Below are 22315 nucleotides of genomic sequence, written 5' to 3'. Positions count from 1 at the left end.
TAGGTGAAGGAAGCTAAAAAGGAGTTCCCTTGCTTTTCCTATTCCTGTTTGTTTTCATCCCCAGGAGCTGACTCTTCTTTTGCCACAGGAGGAGAGACTTGTTCAAAGTTTGAGCACATCTCAGGAGGCTTCATAGCATTGAGGATGTCACAAAGAAAGGTAGCGAAATATCAGCAAATAAGTTTCCTAGCTCGGTGAACATACCCACAACAACTGCAGAGGCTTGTTATTTGGTGAGTATCTGATTAACATTTCTCTTCCTATGGTTCAATATAATATAGCAGCTGGTGACAAGGTTAATAAAGTGCATAAACACATTAGTAAACATATAATTCAGTAAAATAATTAAGTAGTTCCTGTGAACAGATTACGGATTGAAGGACAGTTGATGAATCATAGCTGTGGCATGTCAGATTTCTTGGATGTCAGTTTGGCCCAAAGCAAACGTGGCTGCACCAATTATTTAAAGTTCCAGCAGCTTCAGCTCAGACTTCATGAGCTGGAGGCCGAACTACAGACATTGTGTACCGTGGAGAGGAAATGTTACCTGGATTCTTTCTACTGGGGATAGTCACACCTCTAAGGGTTGAGTCATCTGATTTGGTCAGTGTTCAGGGACCAGAAAGTGTGACTGCAACTGAAGCAATAAGTGGACCCAGAGTGCGTGGGCACTGGAGTCTAAGCCTTTGCAATTGTCCAAAACATTTGGGGTTATTTAATCTTGTATGGATGAGAGAGAAGGCTGTAGGGTAGATGAACATAACACTGTAGTAAATGAAGTTATTCAAGAAGGAGTAGTTTGAAAGATATAGTATTAGTAGGGACCTATGGTCAGTTGAATAGGCACTATTCTCTGCAGCAAAATACACAAGTCCAGGCACTTTGTTGTCAGCCCAGTGTCAAGGTTCAGGACATTTGCTGAGGGCTATAGAGGAACTTGTGGTGGGAGAGGGAAAATCCAATTGTCACGATCCAAGTAGGCACCAATGACATTGGCAGGGCAAAGGAGGAGTTATTGCATAGTCAGTATGAGGAGATAGGTACCCAATTCAGAAGCAGAACCTCAAAATCCTAATTTCTGGATTATTACCTGAGCCACACATAAATTGGCACAGGGCCAATCTGATCAGAGAGATGAATGCAGGGTTGAAAGACAGTTGTAGAAGAAGGGGATCATGATTTGTGAAACACTGGCAACAATAATGGAGAAGTAGGATCTGTACCAAAGGAACTGTCTCCACGTGAACAGTGCAGACGCTGGTGTTCTTGACAACTCTATAAGTAGGGTGGTAGAGAGCATTTTAAACTAAATAATGGGGACAAGAAATCAAATTGTGGAAGATGCAGTAAACTCAAGAGTGGAGTCAAGTCTATAGAAAAAGGTTTTTGGACAGGAAACGATAAACAGATCATGATGAGCAGGCACAGGATATAAAGCTAGGATACAACTAACAGATAAGTCTAGAGGTTTAAAAAGAGAAAAGGATAGAATTAAAGGCTCTGTATTTGAATGTATGTAACATTCAAAACAAAACAGATTAACTGAGAATGCAAACATAAGTTAATAGTTCTGATGAAGAGTCACTGGACTTAAAATTTTAGCTCTGCTTTCTTCCCACAGATGCTGCCAGATCTGCTGAGTTTCTTCAGCAATTTCTGTTTTTGCTTAAATTAATAAATTTGACCTGGTAGCCATTATACAGATATTACTGCAAGGTAACATGGATTGGGATCTGAATCATGAAGTGTGCAGGACATTTAGGAATGATAGGAAACCAGGAAAAGGTAGAAGCTGTGACTCTGTGAGTTAATAATGGTATAAGTGCAATAGAGAGGGATGACCATACAGGTTCAAGAAACTATAATTTGGAAACAGTTTAGGTCGGGATGAATAATGATAAAAGCAAGTCATCACTTGCAGGAGAGGTGTACAGGTCCTTAATAATAATCACATGACAGAATGGAGCAAAAGAAAAGAAATAATGAGAGCTTGTGGGAGATTTTAATACATATATCAACTGGGAAAATGAGATGGGCGAAAGTACTTTGATGAAGAATTCATAGAATATCTTCAGGATAGCTTCTTAGAGCAACAAGTCTCGAGCTGATCAGAGAGCAGACTATATTCAACTTGGTACTGTGAAATAAGATAGGATTAATTAGTGGTATCATAGTGAAGGGGTCATGAGGTAGCAGTGACATTCTATGATTGAAATTTACATTCAGTTTGAGGGAGAAAAAATTGGGTCCGAGACTATGGTTTTATTTCATTGAGGACGATCATAAGGGCATGAAAGCAGATGTGGCTAAAGTGAATTGGCAACTTAAGTTAAAGGATACATCAATAGAGATTCAGTGGCAGACATTTACGGGGATTATTCAGAACAAACAAGTAGATATATTTCTACATGTAAGAAAAATCCAAGTGATAGACCCACCATCATGGTTAACAAGAAATTTTAAGGATGGTATCAGACTGAGAGAGAAACTACATAATTATGTGAATGCAGTTCACATGTCAGAAAACTAGACAGAATATTAAGATAGAAAAGGAAGGCCAAAAATTCACAAAGAAGTAAAATAAATAGTGTGAAAGAAAGCAAGGTAGAACTAAAAAGAAGATGGTGAGAGATTCTAAAAACATATAAAGAAGAAACGAGTTAATAAGGTGAGTATTGGTCCTGTAAGACCAATGAGACTTGAGAATTAGTAATGGAAATGAAGGAAACTGCAGATGAATTGAACAGGTATTTTATGTCAGTCTTCACTATAAGGATACAAATAAGGTGGTTTGGTGGCTAATTTGCAATGCAGAGTGATTCTAACAGCATGGTTTGAAGTGTTGTTACAATTATCTAAGATTTTGATGAGACCACACCCAGAATATTGGACTCCTTACTTGAGGAAGGATGGAGACAGTTCAGAAGACATTCACTAGGTTGATTCCAAGGATAAAAAGGGTGTCGTACAAGGAGCGGATGTATAGTTTGGGCTTGTACTCGCTGGAGTTTGGAAGAATGAGTGGGGATCTGATTGAAGTATATAAAATCTTAAAGATGATTGATAAGATGGACATTGAATAGATGGTCCCCCTTTGTGAGACTGCCTCAAACAAGAAGTTGTGGATATAGAATGAGAGGAGGTAGGTTCAAAACTGAAATGAAGAGAAACTACTTCTCTCAGAGGGATGTGAATCTGTGGAACTCATTGTCCCAGAGTGCAATGGAGGCAGAATCAATCAACAAATTCAAGAAGGAAATAGATATGCTTCCGTTGAAAAGCAGGATAAAGAGCGATGGGGAGCAGGCAGCAAAGTGGAGTTGAGACCAGGGTAAGATCAGCCATGATCATGTTAAATGGCAGAGCAGGATCAAAGGGCTGAATTTCCTACTCCCATTCCTAATTCCTATGTTTCTATGATTTCAATTCCTGCACTGGCTGAAGTTACCACGAAGGACACACCTTCTTAAATTCTCCTTTCACCTGAGGCATGGTGATCTCAGGTTAAATCACCACGCGTCATCTCTATCTGATGAGCCAGCAGCCCTATGGTCTGGTAAGACTATGGTGACGTTGTCTTACTTTATATGCTGTGAATAGGAACAATGAATTTCTAGAAACCATTTCAAAGGTGCCACATCAAACGTTTTTGGAGAAAATAAAAGCTCATGATGTAGATGTCTTAAAAATCATAAAGTGCCTGGGTAGAGTAAATAGGAAGCAACTGTTCGCAATTGTAAGAACATTGGTAATGATATTTTGCAAAAGAAGCAAATGCATGTGCGGTGATAAAAATCTTTTTTTCATACAGTAAGTAGTACAATCTGAAATGCACCACTTGGAAGTGGGGTGGAAGCAAGTTCAATTGAGACATTCCAATCAGGTGAAATCTTCATTAAATGATGATTTTCATAGGATCCGTCAAGTTTATGGAAAAAAAGATAGGAGATTGGTACTAATTCAGATACAATGGGCTAAATGGTCCCAATCCTGGTCCTACCTACAATTTTATAGGTTTGTGCATTTGAAACAAATCCACAAAAATCCAGCTGTGGATATTGTTTTGGACTTTGCTTTGGGGTCTTTTCTTAGCTTGTGAGAGCATTTATTGTGGGACATGCTTTCTGGGAGTTTATTTTTTTGATGCCCACTTCATTAGAAGTGAGGTTCTAAGGTTTTATTGGCCATTTGTGCGACGCAACTTAGTGCGTGATTCTTGGCCATAATCAATCAACAGGCATTAAAACTTTTATTTCCAATCGATGTAAATATTAAATTAATAGAAAACTATGTCTCACTTTTGTTGTTCCATTCTGGCAAAAGTTGACATTAAACTGAAAAGTATAGTTAGTAATTCAATACTGATTAATTCTGTCAGGGCAGATTCATCACCAAAGCCTTTTATTTACTAAGTGGGCAAATTCTTTTGTTGAAGTGCAAAGAAAATTTCTTCCTCTGATATCTGTTACACTCAGTTCCTGAACTCAATCAGCTCTAAAAGTTGATGTCAAGAAAATACAAAACGACTCATTCAAGGATGGAAAGAAAATTTGAGGGCAACTCAACCAGCAGTTCACTCCTTTCAAGGTATGTTGTTCTTGCTGTCTTTCAGGGAATGATATTTCCCATTGTTATGGCATTTGCAATATGCAAATTTCCTCCATTTAACTGTAACTATGCTCCAAAGTGTTTCATTGCTTTGGAATTTCCTGAGTTCATGAAAGATGCTGCAAAATCAACTCTATTGAGTTACCTTATTAGATTGGAATGGTAACTGAAAAAATTGTTTGTAAGTTTGCTTGTGAATTTCTCATTTGATTAATTCACCCTCCATCCATGCTTCTACAATGCACATCACTCATTCCCGTCACTAAATGGTCTTACTTTCCTTCTGGTATCTCCTCTGTCCTTCTTCAATCTATTCTGTGATGGACCTTTCACAGTTTCGATGCAGAGGGGACAATTCAGCCCATTGTATCTGAATTAGTACCAATCTCCTACCTTTTTTCCCATAACCTTGATGGATCTTTTGGAAATCATCATCTAATACCTGATTGGAATGTCTCAATTGAACTTGCTTCCACCACACTTCCAAGTCGTGCATTCCAGGTTGTACTACTTACTGTATGAAAAAAAGATTTTTATCACCACGCATGCATTTGCTTCTTTTGCAAAATACTTTAAAGCCTGTTCCCAATGTTCTCACAAGTGGGAACAGTTGTTTCCTATTTACTCTGTCCAGACACGTTATGATTTTTAAGACATCTATCTGAACCTCTTAGCCTTCTCCTTTCCAATGACCACAGTCACAACTTCTCCAGTCTACATTCATAACTGAAGTTTCTCATCCTTGGAACAATTCTCATTAATTTCTTCTGCACTCAAACAGATACTGCTGGTGGAGAAGGGGAAGGGCATGAATCACACAGGGCGTGTGTTCAAACTCAGCAAGGCCATTTAAACTGAGGGCTGAGTTTCAAATAGACCCGAATTTTGCTGTTGTGAACACCTTAATTCATGTGGTAAAAGTGAAAAAGCAGTTAAATAGATGCAAACACACTTGCAAGTCTGTTTAACGATCTTGAACTGAAGTTTTTCTTCAATCCCCACTGCTTAAACATGAAAAAATATCAGATGGTATTTTCAGTGAAATTTAACTGAAACCCTATGCTGGGCTCCTTTGATTGACAGGCCAACTGGTATTGATTCGAAAGCAATTATAATCTGGTTGTGAAGTTTCAATTGACAATATTACCTCATTATGAATAATTTGTCAAGTTTCAAAAGCTCCAATTATTTCAGCAGGAGGCTCGACAATCATGGTTTGATTGACAGTTTCAATAGACCATTAAAGGATTAGCTATCTGTGGACTAGAAACTAAATGCAAGTTTGCTTGTTTTTATCAGAAATTAATTACAGAGATGGCTTGTTCAAAATTCTCACCAGGATTGGTTGTCCTGCGAGACTCTTCAGGATAGTTTGATCAGTCCACACAGACATGAAGGGTGTCGTTCAGTTTGATGGTTCTTCAGTCGCCTTCAGCGGTGTGAAGCAGGGCTGTGTGCTACCCCCCACCCTGTTCGGCAACTTCTTTGCAGTCATGCTGAAGCGCGCCTTTGGAACATCAACCGACAGTGTCTACCTCCACACCAGATTGGACAGGAGGCTGTTCAGTCTGTCCCGGCTGAGGGCAAAAACCAAGGTTCATGATGTACTCATCGGGGACATGTTTGCAGACGATGCAGCTCGGGCAAAACACTCGGAAGAGCAATTGCAATGCCTCATGGACAGCTTCTCAAGAGACTGCCAGGACTTCAGCTAGACCATCGCCCTGAAGAAGACCAAAGTTTTGGGTCAAGATGTTGAGCACCCCCATGCCATTACCATCAACAACTACGAACTGAAGGTAGTTCTCAAGTTTACATAGCTTGGCTCCACCTTCACGGACAGTCTTTCCCTATACTCTGGGATCAACAGGCGGATCGGACGAGCAGCCTCTACATTCGTCAGGCTGACGAAGTGACTCTGGGAGAATAGAAAGCTGACGACACACACCATGGTTGAAGTCTACAGGGCCTGCATCCTCAGCACACTGCTTTATGGCAGTGAGACCTGGAGCCTCTACTCCAGACAAGACCCGCGGGTTCTCAATGCCGTCCACCTTCGCAGCCTGCGACGCATCCTGGACATCAAGTGGACTGGCCGAATGACCAAGAAAGAAGTCCTGGCCGAGCCCAGATATCCAACCTCTTCATCCTGCTCCAACAACGCCACCTCCGCAGGCTGGGCCTGGCCTGCACCCAGATACCCAGCCTCTTCACCCTGCTCCAACAACACCAGCTCCGCAGGCTGGGACCAGCCTGCACCCAGCCTCTTCACCCTGCTCCAACAACACCGTCTCTGCTGGCTGGGCCACATACACCCACATGTCAGACAGGAGGATCCTGAAAGACCTGCTGTACGGGGAACTGACCTCCGGCAAGAGAGCACAAGGGCGGCCCCATCTTTGTTTCAAAGATATCTGCAAGAGAGACCTGAAGTCACTGAACATGAATGTCGAGAGGATATTGCAAGCGCTAGCTCTCACTGGAGGCTAGAAGTACAGACCTCTAAATCATGGAGAAGAGAAGCTGAGGCTTGCTGCTGAAGAAAAGCGCACCCGTTGATCAAACAGCACCAAGGCAACATCGGAGGACAGCAGCTTCAAGTGCAGTCGCTGCAGCAGAGACTGCCACTCCTATGTGTGCCTCTCCAGCTGCAACAGACGCTGCTCTACCAACAAAGATTGAAGCAAGACATCCCAAGCGCAGATCCATGGTCTTGGGAGACTAACGGATGCCACCACAATTACATTGAATGTAATTTTGTTTCATTATAAAAGATAGGTGATTGACAGCTTATTTGATAGTTAGAAGTTGTTTTTTAACCATCTCCTTATGGCTTCTGAGGTGTGTCCATTGTGGTTAAAGGCACGTGGCTATGGAGAGGGAAAGGGAGCCATAGGCTCCATGGGGGCATGGTGCATGTGGAAGCAGGGAAGGAGCTGGGGTCATGAAAGGGTCAAAGAGGGTGACAAGGGTAACTAAAAAGATATGAGAGATGATGAGCTTCTAAAACAGCTCAGACAAAGTCTCAGAGATTGAGGAGTTAATTTCGAACTAGCCTATCTTGATACTCACTTGAACCTTAGTCACGCAGGATCTGCTTCTGGACTAATGGGCCCAACCCAATCCCACTTTCCAAACAGAGAGAAAGTTAGATGTAATAAGACACTTTAAACTAAAGAAGGTTTTTCAGGTTGGGGAATTCTCTGACTCAAGTTATCAATGTCAATAGGGAAAATCTAGCCCAAAGTGTCAACTTGCCACTAAATGGCATATTTTGTTTCTAATTTACTCAATATGCAGTCTTTTCGCAATGATAGCCAAGTTGATGGATCTTGTGCTAGTGACTTACAATGTAGTTTTTTCAGGGATCTCAGTTTGATACAGAAGTTGGCATATTATTAAATAAATTAACCTTATAATCATTTTTGGAAATGTATTTGAAAGGAGTCAGGAACAGACCAAAATTGTAGAAGGCAGGAGGAGACTTTCTGGCAGATAAAAAATGAAAAATCTATAGAGGAATTATCATTTTTTTAAAAAATGAATCAATGTAACTCTGTTACCTGGTGGCAGCCATGAGCTTTCATCATTGATACATATTTGTCCTTCCTTTTAATTCAAAATTGTTTCATTCAAATTGTTTGGCAATTGAAACTGTGTCAGAAAAAAGCCATCTGTCACAAAAGTCACATTAAAGTAACTTAATTTTAACTACTGGAATTACTCAGCATTAAAGCATATATCAGGAAGAAATTCTATATTGAGAGAGTGTTTCATATTTAAAATGACCTTAAAGCTGAGATAAGAACATCAAAAACCTGAGGTACATTTAAGATATTTCAATTACCAAATAATGTCTTTTAAAGGACAACAGTTTCTTGCAATGCAAAGACTTATATCACTTTGAAAGTTAAAGGTATCAATGATATTTAATTATGGAGTGTAAGCAAATGTTCTGTTGAACCACAGATACTGTGATAATGGATTTGAGATGACTTGCTCTTGCTTGTTGCATGCTTTGAGTAAAGTTTTTGTTTGAAACATGTCCTTACTCATTCATTAAAAAAAATATTGTCAAGTATAGCCCACCATCGGTTGCCCTTAAAACATTATGGTATATCTTTTTTAGCCACCAATGTTCCTGCAGTTGTGTGAACCAGCTAATTCCAAAAGGATTTTGATGAATCTACTCCAAGAGAAGAAGACTATAGGTTGTGTGACTTGAAGGAGGATTTATCATTGAAAGTGTGCACATGTCCTTCTCAGTGAATCAAGAAATGATACAGTACAGGTGGTGTTAATTTGATCCATCATTCCCGTGCCAACGATTTGCAAGTGCAATTTAATAAACACTGTTCTTAAATACACAGCAGATTTCATAGTGTCTGTGGAAACAGATGCAGAGTTAAAATTTTGAATGGAATGTGACTGAAGATAATATAAATACTGCAGCTGACTGGCCTGTGCAGACATGAGCACAAAAAATTGGTAAAACTCTTAAGCAGGTTTCAAGAACCATTCATACCAAACTCACAACATTTAATAAGCCTAGAGGCAGTCGTAGAAGTTCCTCTAAACTTAACTGGCAGTCCAACACACATTTATTTTATGGACATCCATGTTGGTATCTTATTAGACTCTTGAGTCACGAGACGATCAACAGAAGACAATTAAATTATTTACAACTTGGACATACTCAAATAACAAGGGGTATACTATTACTAACTGAGCATGAATGAGCATGTCATTTCTTTTCCCTTTAACATTGCAAATGTTTTCCCGAGTATAATGCAGAAACGTCAAAATAATCTTTCTTACACAAATAACACAAACAGCCTTTGGTGAGCAAACTTAAATGTCATATAATTCACTATTTTCTCCAGCACGGAAGATCCTTTTTGTTTCAAGCTTTAGCTATTTAATTTTCACTTTGTCAAAAGTAGAAATTGGGTCACATTTGAAGCTAACTTTACCCATAAACAATAGTAGATTAAATTAGATTAGATTAGATTACTTACAGTGTGGAAATGTCCTGGTTATAGGTTTTTCATACATTTTCAGATTGTTGCTACCTCTGATACAAAAGCCAGCATTATGATTCTGAATATATGGTAGGATCTGTGTTATTGTCAGAGGATGGGTAGCTACTACCTGTGACTGAAATTTAGCTCACAGATGTCCAGTCGTGTACACAAATCTCTGATTACCATGGCTCTTCTTTAGGTAGCCTTAATGCAAAGATGAAAAACATTATTTTCTGTAGGTGAATATTCAGAATTCTCTAACACAGGGAATGGTCAAGGTTGGGTCACTGGATACATTCAAAGCTGAGATGGAGAGATTTTGAACCAAAGGGTTATGCAGAACAGGCAGAAAAGTGGAATTGTTGTCAATATCAAATCAGTCATGATTTCATTGAATGGCAAAGCAGGCTTGATGAGCAGCACAGCCAACAACTTTTCTTGTTCTTTTGCAAAGGGTTATAGGTAGATTAAGTGAGCAGGCATAAAATTGGCAGATGGAATATAATGTGGGAAAATGTGAACTTGCTCACATTGGGAAGAAAATAGAAAAACAGCATAATATTTTAAGTGGAGAGTCATCGCAAGCTCAGAAGCACTGATGGATTTGGATGTCCTGATAGTTGAATCACATAATCTTGGTATGTACATGCAGCAAATGATTAGAAAGATAACTAGAATGTTGTCATTTTTTTGCAAAGGGAATGCTTACTGAAGTCATGATGTTTTACTATGTTTGTACAGGGCATTGGAGAGGTCTATGTCTACTTTTGATGCCCTTTCTTTGAAGATATTAGTTTGCATGGAAGCGATCAGAGATTTCACACAACTGATTCCAGGGATGTCTTATGAGGAAAGATTGGATAGTTGGGCCTCTAGCCATTGGAGTTTAGAAGAATGAGAGTGTTCTTACTGAACCATAGAAGATCCTGAGGGGACCTGAAGGAATGGATGCTGAAAGGATGTTCCCCTTCTCGGGGAGGCTGGAACTGAGGGGACAGATTGAAAAATAATGAGTCTTCCATTTAAGGAAAGGAGAAATATTTTCTCAGTGGGTGGTCAGACTGTGCCATTCCCTTCTCTAGAAAGCAGAAGAGAGTGGGCTGTTGCAGTTAAGTATGTAGTTGGGATGCTTGCTGTTCCTTTAAGAGCTTGAGATAGGTGACTCGGAACAGGAACTTTGGGTCAGTCTAGGACTAGCTGTGTAACTGTATTGATGTGTATAAATTGTTCCCTAGTTCAAGTGTTACTGGCCTACCTCATGGTCTATTTATAAATTCACTGTAAAGTTAGTAATTACTTTTAGTTAAAAACATTCAGTGTTATATTCTTGTCTGACAGGAGAGTGAAAAGTGAGAGGGGGTAGACAGAAAGATAGAGGCCACAATCAGATCAGCCAAGGGACTGAATGATCTAAGCCTGCACCTAATTCTTATCTTCTCAACTTCAGTCAGCCTCACTACAACCCTTACAAGTAATTTGAATACAGTAGCTCACTGTTAAATGGGTCAGTGACCCTTAGTGTATACTAGACTATATATAACGAACAAATCCCCCAGCTGTTGTTTATGCTACATCATTGGTTATGCTGGTAACAAGGACAGGATCGTTACACATGGTGCAGACAATGTAATATTCTGAGAAGATGGGTAAAAGGATTTGCCTTTTAAGATTTTATTATCTTACTGCTGTAAACAGTGTTAAAGCACTAACTGGAAACCAATTGTTCTTGGGTCTTTACTAAGGTCAATTTACAATATTTTCATTTTTCTCTTGTTGGGGTACTTTGTCTGAACCTCACTATGTCTCAAGAAGACATAAGTTAGATACCAGTTTGCTGTTCAAAAACCTTTTGTGCTCCCCAGTATTGACGTGGACAGGTAGCTGTTGGCTGCAGTAGTTAAGTTCATCTACCGAGGGAGCATCAGGTCACGTCACGCGGTCCCTGACGATGAAGCAAACCACATATTATTTGTAGCCAGTGTGCTCTCAGAGGTTTCTGTGTACAGTTATGGAAAGAAGAACAACAAAATGGCAATGTTACTTAAGGATTCTGTACCAATAGCTGTAAACACTCTTACCCTATGTTTGTGAGAGCTGGAAAACTTACTTCTCACCGCATCAGGAAACAAGATCATTTCTACCCAAGTTGCCTTAGAAAGATCATGATTTGATTATGCATAAGACTCTGAATTCTGAGGAACCCAAAAGACCAAAAGGAATTGGCTCAGAGACAATTTTATTAAAAGGCATCACTAATAAATAAAAACAGAAAGTTCTGGGAAAACTCAGCAGGAGTGACAGCATCTGTGCAGAGGAAAAATAGGGTTAACATTTGGCATCTTCAGAACTTAGTCCAAATGCCTGATTCTCGAATAACTATGAAGGTTGGGTAATCCAAGATGGAGGACGGGAAAAATTTCTGGCTGTAACAGCTGCTCCTTTTTAAAGGTATTTTAGCTGCTGGAGGTGATTTCCATGAATTTTGGAGCCGCAATTACTGTTGCATTATTTTGGAACTTTGGGAAAAAAAGTCTAAACAACAGCAGTTTCAAAAGGGAGAGGAACAGACGAAGGAAGCACATGGTGAGGTCAGTGCAGGAGAGAGGGAGAGAGAGAGAACCTGACACCACAGTGAACCTGCACAGTTACTGCTTTTGCTGTTTGAATTCATGTATCGCTGGACATCGGAATACGTCCGGGAAAATTAACAAACAGTGAAATTCACAACTGATCTTGGAGGAACTTGTCTGGAAGAGGTCTCAGCACAAAAGCAGATAAGTGAATAGTAAGTGAGGCCTACAGAAAGTCTGCAGTAGTGAGTTGAGTGAGTTCTTTCTTGATTATATGATGTGTACGGAATGAGCTGCCAGAGGAAGTGGTGGAGGCTGGTACAATTGCAATATTATAAAGGCATTTGGATGGGTATATTGAATAGGAAGGGTTTGGAGGGATATGGGCTGGGTGCTGGCAGGTGGAACTAGATGGGTTGGCATAACTGGTCGGCATGGACTGGTTGGACCAAAGGGTCTGTTTCCATGCTGTACATCTCTATGACTCTATGACTCTATTCTAAAGTGAGGTGATTTATTTTGTTCATTCATGGGATGAAGATGTCAGTGGCAAGGTCAGCATTTATTGCCCATCCCTAATTGCCCAGAGGGCCGTTAAGAGTCAACCACATTGCTGTGGGTCTGGAGTCACATGTAGGCCAAACCAGGTAAGGATGGCAAATTTCTTTCCCTGAAATTAGTGAACCAGGTGGGTTTTTATAACAATTGACAATGGACTCATGGTTATCATTAGAGTTTTAATTCCAGATTTTTTTGTTGAATTCAAATTCCACCATCTGCCGAGGCATGATCCAAACCTAAGTCCTCAGAGCATGACCTGGGTCTCTGGATTGACAGTCCAGCGCTAATGCCATGAGGCCATCACCCCTCCCTTGATGTTTAATAAATATTCTTGTTGAGGTCAGTTCAAAGGACATAAAGATTGTCTAAAGAACAACATTTAAAACAAAAAAATGTGGCATTTCAGCTGGAAGCTTAGAGCACAATACTTATGACAATGAAAAGTGGCAAAAGTGGCTGACAAAGCTTGAACTAAATTGTATCTTGCTAACTGTGGAAAAGGAAGCCCAAAGGAAATCAAGAAATGATCAGTCCTCAGGTTAATCTGACATTCAATGTTCTGTATCTGGAAAAGAAGCATTCCTCATGAATTAGACTTTACAATCATGAGAGTGCACAATGTTGATTAAATTGATGATGAATCATAGGCTATCATCGAAATGCTGGACAAACTATTATTGTGCTGTCAAGTTCAATTTCATTGAACCATATTACTCAGTACTATAAGCCTTGCAAAAGATTTTTGAATATCAAAATTAATAAAAACCTTTTTTGTATTAAACCAAAAAGCATAATTAATATAATGCACACTGAATAATGCTACAATCCAGAAAAATAACCTGTCCCACACACTTTATTTTCTAAAGATGAAAAGCCATATGACAAAGCTCAACGCACAAAATGAAGATTTAATATTAGATGCCAACATAAAGCAGACTGCGAACTGCAGAAAATATGGATTATCAGAGAAAGGAAATGAATGCAGAGACAGAAGCTGAATAGGTGCAAGATTTTGTCTATATTTAGTATCACACACAAAATGAACCTCAAATTATGCTAATTTGATGTTTCAATTAACTTCAAATCCAAAAGCAGTCAATCATTCTAAAAGTGAATTTAGCTTTAATTGCTACATTTGATAATTTCCTCCTTGAGATGAACACTACTGCTACTAAGCTGCTGTTCTGCTATGATTTATTGCTCTATTTGCCTAAAATTAAATCTTGGCGCTGACATAGGTCTTTACAATCAGCCCTGGCATGTTTAGATTCACCTTTCATTCAGCTAGAGAGAAACTCACCCACAATGCTGAGAATTACTCTGAAATCTGCTGGTCTGAAAATCAAATGGAAAATCCCTGAAAGACTCAGCAGGTTTGACAACACCGAGAGAGGAAGGATCAAAGTTGAGATTTTGGGTCGATGAACCTTTGTCAGAACTTGTAGTAAGAGCATTGAGTTAACATTTCTGCTTGATGACCCTTCATCAGAAATGGAAGAACTACTGAGTATTTGTTTTAGTATTTTGTGCTTTCATTTCACATATAATAATATCCACAGCATTCTGCTCTGAAAGTCAAAACTTGGTTCTATTAAGTTAAACATATATACCCTGTCCTTGTTATTATAAACATAATTCCCAACATTTCCTGATTTCAGCAGCTTTGCCTCAATCTACTAATGCAAAAGCAAAATACTGTGGGAGCTGGAAATCTGAAACAAACTAGAAATTGCTGGAGAAACTCAACAGATCTGGCAGCACCTGTGAAAAGAGGAGAGTTAATGTCTGGTATGACTTTTCTTCAGAACTCCAAATAATAGCCATATCATACTCAAAACGTTAACTCTGTTTCTCTCTCCACAGCTAAAAATCACACAGCACCAGGTTATAGTCCATCAGGTTTAATTGGAATCACTAGCTTTCGACAACAGCCTGGTGTTGTATGATTTTTAGCTTTGTCCACCCCAGTCCAACACAGGCATCTCCACATCACCTCTCTCCATAGATAGAGTCATTGAGGTTGTAGCATGGAAATAGGCTCTTCGGACCTACTTGCCCATGCTACCCAGTTTTCATAATCAAACTAATTCCATTTACCTGCATTTGGTTCCATATCACTTCATATCTATCTCATCCATGTAACTGTCTAAATGTTTCTTAAGTGACAAAATTGTACTTGCTTCCACCACTACCTCTGGCAGCCCATTCCAGACACTCACCACCCTCTGTATTAAAACATTGCTCCTCTATACCCTTGTGTGTATCTCCCCTGTCACCTTGAATCTTCGCCCTCTAGTTTTAGACTCCCCTCCCATGGGGAAAAGCTGTTGGCTATCTACCTTATCTAATCCTGCCATGATTTTATGAACTCTATAAGGTCACCCTCAGTCTCCTACATTCCAGGGAAAAATGCCCCAACCTATCCAACCTCTTCTTATAACTCAAACCTGCTGCTGCCAGAGTTGTTGAGTTTCTCCGGGACTTTCTATGTTTGTCTCAATTGACTTTGTGAGAAAAAGAGCTGGGGGGTTTTCTGCTAATGGATTGGGTCGACACAAATTATCATGTCTCAAAGATTAGGATAGCTGATTACTAGAATGGTGATTTCATATTTTAAAAAATAAGAATAAATATCAGTTTAAGTGTTAGTCGACATTTGGGAATGACAGTAGATGATAAATGGGAGCAATTATCATTTCAAAAATCTAAAGACAAAGTATGAACGTGTCATGTTAATTCATGAAAAAAAATCATATAACAAAGATTTAATGCATTAAACATTGCAAGATCTTCTTAAATTTGTGATGACTTTAAGGTAAATGTATATTTTTAGTTCATTATTTTATCAGAACTTGCAAGTGTTTATTCATGAAACTAGTTTGTAAAGTTGTTTCTGTTCTGGGGATATTTGGAATTAATTCTCAGAGTATCAGACTATTCATTATCTGCTGACTTGCCATCATTCTTTATTAGAGTAAGAATATTGCAGCTGTTGTCTGTGTGTGTGTGTGTGTAAAGGTATTTTACCTGATTAAGAAATAGAATCATACTCAGCTGCAATGAAAATATGAAACTTGAACTGTAACATGTTGAACTCATAGTCCTTAACAACCTACCTTTAGAATATGCTTACTCTGACACCAGTTACTGTGACACCAGTTAAGAACAGATAACTAACAACATTTTATCTTCCTTTATTACTTTTACAAATGTTGTTGGAAAATGTAAGGACAAACATAAATGTATTATTAGCTGTTTACAACATATTGCTAAAGACTATGCTCAAGCACAAAATTGCCCTTAAGGTAAAGCTCTTTCCACTTACAATTGATGATTGATTCTACCAGGTCAAAGATCAATTACACCCAAATATGTCTGTCAGAAATCAGTTTCCCATACTTAATCTGCTTTCATGGTGTAGGCTTTGCGTCCAGCAGGGTATTTGTTCTTGTGGAAGCAATGCTTATGATAGCTCCCATAACATAAGGATTAGGCATGAGTAAGGAGTAATGAAAGAGTCAATGGGAGATTTTTACAATGTCTGGGTTGCTATTCAGCTAATTGGTTACAAGTAGTAGCATGCTTTCGTCAGTGTGTCATACCTAAGGGCCCTCAGTTAAGATGGAGTCCAAGACTTATATCTTCAGATCATATGCTACAGTTATGGTGATATTATGATGATATTTCAAGCAACTTGGTGGCTCAGTGGTTAGCTGAGTTCGATTCCGCCCTTGAGTGATTGTCTGTATCACTTGTGTGTATGTGGGTTTCCTCTCGCTGCTCCGGTTTCCTCCCACAATCCAAAAATATGCAGGTTAAGTGGATTAGCTATGATAAATGTGGGATTACAGGAGTAGGGTGAGGAAGAAGGTGCTGAGTCTGGATGACTCTTCCAAGGGTCGATTTGGACTTGACAGGTCAAATGGCCTCTTTCTGCACTGTAGAGATTCTATGAACATGTCTCATAAAGGTATACTGCATATTAATTGTGAGACATAACATGAGACTTACTAATATAATTCTTCATGATGATAATGAGAGAGATATATGCTCTCCTCCTCCCTGCTAAAATGGCGAATACAGCAATTTGGAGCTATGTCCATTGACTTCACTATGTTAATCCCTCTTGCGACATAGCACCTCCCCAACCCTGATGTCTGTGATCTCTTGTGGCCCCACAACCCATCAAGAACACTGTGTTCATAATTTACGATGCAATATTTATAATTTGGTAAAATAACTAAATGAGCTCAACACTGTGCAAATAATATTTATTAGCTTTTGCCAACCTTTGAAATTACAAATCAAACATTCATCTGGATTTTTGCAGACTGTTAATAGGCAGTTAAATGCCTCTAGTTACTGTATTTGAAACCCCAAAATCTAAAATTTTCCTTTATGAATGATTTGCAGCTTTTGATAATCATTCACTATTTACATGCTCCACAGACCAAAAAGTCACATTGGATTGTCATACAGCTGGATGTAATAAAGACAGACTACTGCCACCTCATGGGCTGATTACAAACACAGATACTGACTGCGTTATCGCAAAGCATTTCAATATAAAAGTCTTCCTTTACACGCTCAGTTTTGTACATGCATTTTAAAAGCTCGATTACTTACTTTGTTTTCAACCTTCCAATCCATTTTCCCTCAGAATAAATGCTTTGATTATCTCTGAACACAAAGACATCCTTATTGCGTGAGATAAGTCATTCTAATTAAGTGGTTTCCTGTCTAGTGCTTATGGAGCTGCAAGGCCCAGCTCGTTGGGTGTTGTTCAGCCATGGATCCCAGGCCAGAAAAATCAATGGCATCTTTCACTAGTAATTTCAAGATCTCTGCGATCCTCTCGATCACATTTATGAAAAGCACAAAGGGGAAGGTAGAGTTGGGAGTGGTTGTGGGGAAAGAGGGTTACTTATTTCAGATTTGACAATGAAAATAAATCTTGGGTTAATCTGTTGAGCTGCTTTGCAAAAAACTAAATATTTAATTCCACATATTCTGTCAGCCATAATGCTTTATCCTGAAATCCTTTTTGTCCCAGTATGTTGTATTCTAGAAATATTGCACAATATTTGTCAAGGTTGAACCAGCATGGAAATATTAAAACCTTGCATTTGAAATGCATTGACTGAGCAATATTGCTTTCAGCTATTTACACTGCATTATTCCTTAGAGGGTATGAATTTCTGAAAATTACATGGACAGGGCTTGCAACACAATGGTGTGGATAAAACTTGATGATTTCATGCCCACTGCTATTTTTGTGTCTTGCATTGTTGCATTTTAGTTCAAATAAGTGTACGTGATTATACTGCATTCAAAAGCTGCTCTCATACATACAACGGCCACATTTAAAGTTACATGCCTGATGAAATGGACTCAGGTTATCTGGACTTAGTTATTGGCAATATTGAAATTCAATGTCAGGCAAGAATGAAGGTAGGAACTGTTATTTTCTTATCATAGACCTCTAGTGACAGCATAATTATAAAATCACAAATACAGGAAGCTGACACAATTAATCGTTGTGATGGCACTAACAGATTACCATCATCAAAATGTCAGTTCAACATTACAGAATTCACAGATCAATTGTCAGGGCAGGAACCTGAATTTACCTGATTAATATTATAGAAAGTACAATAATGACATGATAAATTGTCCAGGTTACCAAAGAGATTGAGTTAACAAAGCTGGAAGCTACAACCATTTAGTCATATTTAAAGTGTGTAGTAACTATTTGAATCATTTATTTTGTTAGTCCAGAGAATATAAATGAAAATATTCCATTAAAACTTCTCATCTTAATGCAGGCCCATTGCAGAACCATAGCACAATGGCAGCAGCAATGAAGGAATTCATAATGGGTGCACCAAGTGAGAACTACAAAGAGAAAATTGATAAAGATCTAGAAGACTGTTATTGTCCCAAATGAAAGAGAATTTGGAATATAATGTGGGTGCAATTTTACCTTGAATTTGGTTAACTATTCATTCTTGTTATATCTTTTGATTTCAGAATCCTAAGAGAAAGTTATACATTTGTAGTAATAATTCACTGTCCTCAGTGGAAGCACTCTCATCTCTTGAGTTATAGATTTTCCATGACTCAAACTCCGAATTGAGGGTATGCCATACTGTTGGGAGTTGCTGAATTTCACATTGGACAATAAGCTTAGAACCCTGTCTGCATTGTCTGGTGGATGTAAAAAATTTCTGCATATAATTTGAAGAAAAGCAAGAGAGATGGCCTGGTGTCCAAGACAACAACTATCTCTTAATCAATGTCATTCAAAAACAACACTGTCTGGTTATCATCACATTGCTGTTTCTGGGAGTTACTGTGTGCAAGTTGGCAGCCTCATTATCTGCATTATCACAGTGATTACACTTCATTAGCTTAAATTATTTGAGATGTCCTGCAATCATGAAAGGCACTGAATAAATGCAATTCTTTCTCTTTTTAAACACATACGAGATAATTTACTCCTTTTTAGCTCATTAATCTAAAGAAGAAAAACTCATCATTTTATCGAGCTGAATGTTTATTTTAACCACTTTTTCAGCCTCAGACTGAGTATTGAGCCTAGTTCAGGGACAAGCATTTTAGAAAGGACACAAAGGCATTGGAGAAGTTGCAGAAGAGATTTACAAGAAAGATGCCAGGGATAAGGAACCTCAGTTATGGAGATAGATTAGAGAAGTTAGCATTGTTTTCCCTTGGAAGTTTTCTTGAAGAATTAGCAATAATAATATAAAAACTGCAGTGCAGAGAAGATTCACCAGTCTAATCCTGGGTATGGAGGCATTGTCCTATGAGGAGAGGTTGGACCTGTACTCGTAGGAATTTAAAAGACTCAGAAGTGAGGACTCAAGATGGCGGCAGTCTGAAATGTCTGCTGTGTTGGGCTCTGTGTCATACCCCAGGCAAGGTGGGCTCCTACTCACCCCCTCCACCCACCAATAGCCACCCCTGTGGAAACCTTTCAGTACAAAGCAGGCAGAGCACCTAGAACCCTTTAAATTTGGATTTAGAGACTCTGGAGTCGAAATGAAGACAACTAAAGGAAAGCGAGCTAGGAGAGTGGAACAGGCAGAGCACTCCCCTGCTGTGTCAGGCACACTGCAGCCACTGCTTTGACTCCCATGGTGGTGCCTTTAAGCTTGGTGAAGCAGCAGCATCTACTCAATGAGTTTGCAAAACCCGTGAAAAAAATCAAAACAGCGCTGGAACCGATTACTGCCGTGCTGAGCAGGAGATCCAGGCATTGGATCGACACATGAAAATGGTTGAGCAAAGGACCGCAATGGAGAACTTCGAGGGGGCGGATCCAAACCTTGGAAGGCCAGGTTCGGACCTTGCTGGGACAGGTTGATGACCTTGAAAATCGAGGTTGGAGAAAAAAACGTAGGTGTTGTCAGTCTTCTGGAGAGTGAGGAGGGCGAGAACCTGGCCGAGTTCCTTGAGAGGTGGCTCCCAGAGTTGCTGAGGCTGGAGAGCAAGTCGGGCCGGGTGAGTGTGGAACGGGCCCACTGGATTGTGATGCACAGGTCTGGGTTGGATCAGCGTCCCTGCCCCATCCTAGCACTATAAAGAAAAACATTTAATAATAGAAATGTCCAGAAGACTGGGAAGAGATCCACAGGCTCTGGTATATAAAGGTTTGAGGATAATGTATTTTCAAGACTTTTCTGTGGCCATAATTAAGAAAAGAAAGACTTTTGATAATGTTAAGAAAAAAATTAAGAAACTTAAATATTCAATATTCTCTGAAGTACCTATGTTTTAATTATGGGGGTTCTGTCTATAACTTCGATTCAGCAGAGAAAGCAAAATAATTTGTGAAATAATAAACTTGGACTGAGGGGGAAAGAGGAAAAGATGTGTACAGACAATGGCATAATATTTTTATCTTTTCTTTCTTTGTTCTTTTCCCTTTTGTGGTCTTAGGCCTTATAGGCTTGGTATTGTGTCGGTGTAAAATCTGGTTTGTTTCATATTATATCGGTTTGGTAGTTATCCGTTACATTATTTTGTTTTTTTGGGTGAGGGCTAGTTACTTCTTGGGTGTAAAGATGTGTGGGGTTGAGATGTGGAGGGGGAACGGAAGGGCATCTATTGTTAACATGCAAGAGTGTAAATAACATGTTTTTTTTCCATTGCCTGGGTTTAGGGTGCGGCCTTAACTGGAAGGTGCCAGGACTGCTGTAAGGTTGGGAGTGAATTCCCTTATGGGCGAGGGGAGAGATCTCTGGAGATTTGTGGTTTTTGTGTTTATTTGTTCAATTTAGGAGCAGTGGTTAGTTTCTTAGTTTTAGTAGTGTTTGCAGGAATAGTTTTTAGATTTGATAACATTTTTGTTTTTCCCACTCACCGCACATTGAATGGGCTTCTTCATCTCGGGGGACCACGGGCTGTAATGTGCAGTCATGGCTAGCGATCTGTTCAGGTGGTGCACCTGGAATATAAAGGTGAGCCATTCCCCCATTAAAAGGAAAAAGGCGCTTTCAAACCTTAAGAAGGAAAGGTTGACATTGCTCTGTTGCAAGAAACACATTTAACTGATGGGGAACATCTGAAGTCACAATAGGGGGGAATACAATAGGATAATCTTCTCCTCCTTCAACTCCAAAAGCAGAGACTGGTCTGAAGGAACCTCCCATTTCAGGTGATATCACACGTCAAGGATGAGTACGGATGGTTCATCGTTCTCTAGGCTCTGGTTCATGGAGAAAAGTGTGGCATCCTGAGTGTTTACTGTCCCCTGGCACATCCTCTAAAATTTTTAGTTGACACAGTCTCTAAATTAATGGCTATTGTGGTGTGCCGTATGATTATAGGAGGAGACTTTAATCATCTCGTGGACCCTGGGTTGACAGGATGCCAAGGGGTCTGTCGGGTACTCCTCTGCAGTCTAGACAGTTTGTGGACTTGTGTAAGGAGTTGGGGCTAGTGGATGTGTGGATGTGTCTCCACCATAAGGGGAGGGATTTTACCTTTTACTCCAATCCACTCAAGTGTCACACAAGAATTGATATGTTCTTTGTTCTGTTGGTTTGTTTGGACTTCGGGTTGGCCTGCAGTATTGGGGACATAACTATTTCAGACCATGCGGCTTTCTACTTGGATGTTAAGACCAAGGGTAGAGGAATAGGCACCACGGCACTGGTGCATGGATCCATTTCTGCTGAGGGATGGCAACTTTGTACAGTACATTACAAGGGAGTTCAGGGCTTTATGGGACATCAATTGGGATACGGCCAGTAATCCATCGGTGCTTTGGGAGACAACCAAGGCATATTTGATGGGTCTGATTATTTCATACTCAACAATGAGAAAAAGGCAGAGAGGGGAGCAGCAATGGATGCTTGAGGCCTGGCTGAAGGCAGTGGTGTCAGCATATTATAACAAACCTTCCGTGGTCAGGTTATAATGGGTCATGGCTCCCCAGGCTGCTCTGGACTCAGTGCTCACACAAGCAGCGAAGAGAGGGGTTTCCTTTGCAAAGGCTGTTTGAATATGGGGATAAGCCAGGTACTG

This window comes from Chiloscyllium plagiosum, unplaced genomic scaffold (assembly GCF_037043375.1).
Source record: "Chiloscyllium plagiosum isolate Xiang-an unplaced genomic scaffold, Cpla_swu_hap1 HiC_scaffold_21, whole genome shotgun sequence".
NCBI classification, from domain to species: Eukaryota; Metazoa; Chordata; class Chondrichthyes; order Orectolobiformes; family Hemiscylliidae; genus Chiloscyllium; species Chiloscyllium plagiosum.
Note: the sequence above shows the minus strand (reverse complement) of the source record.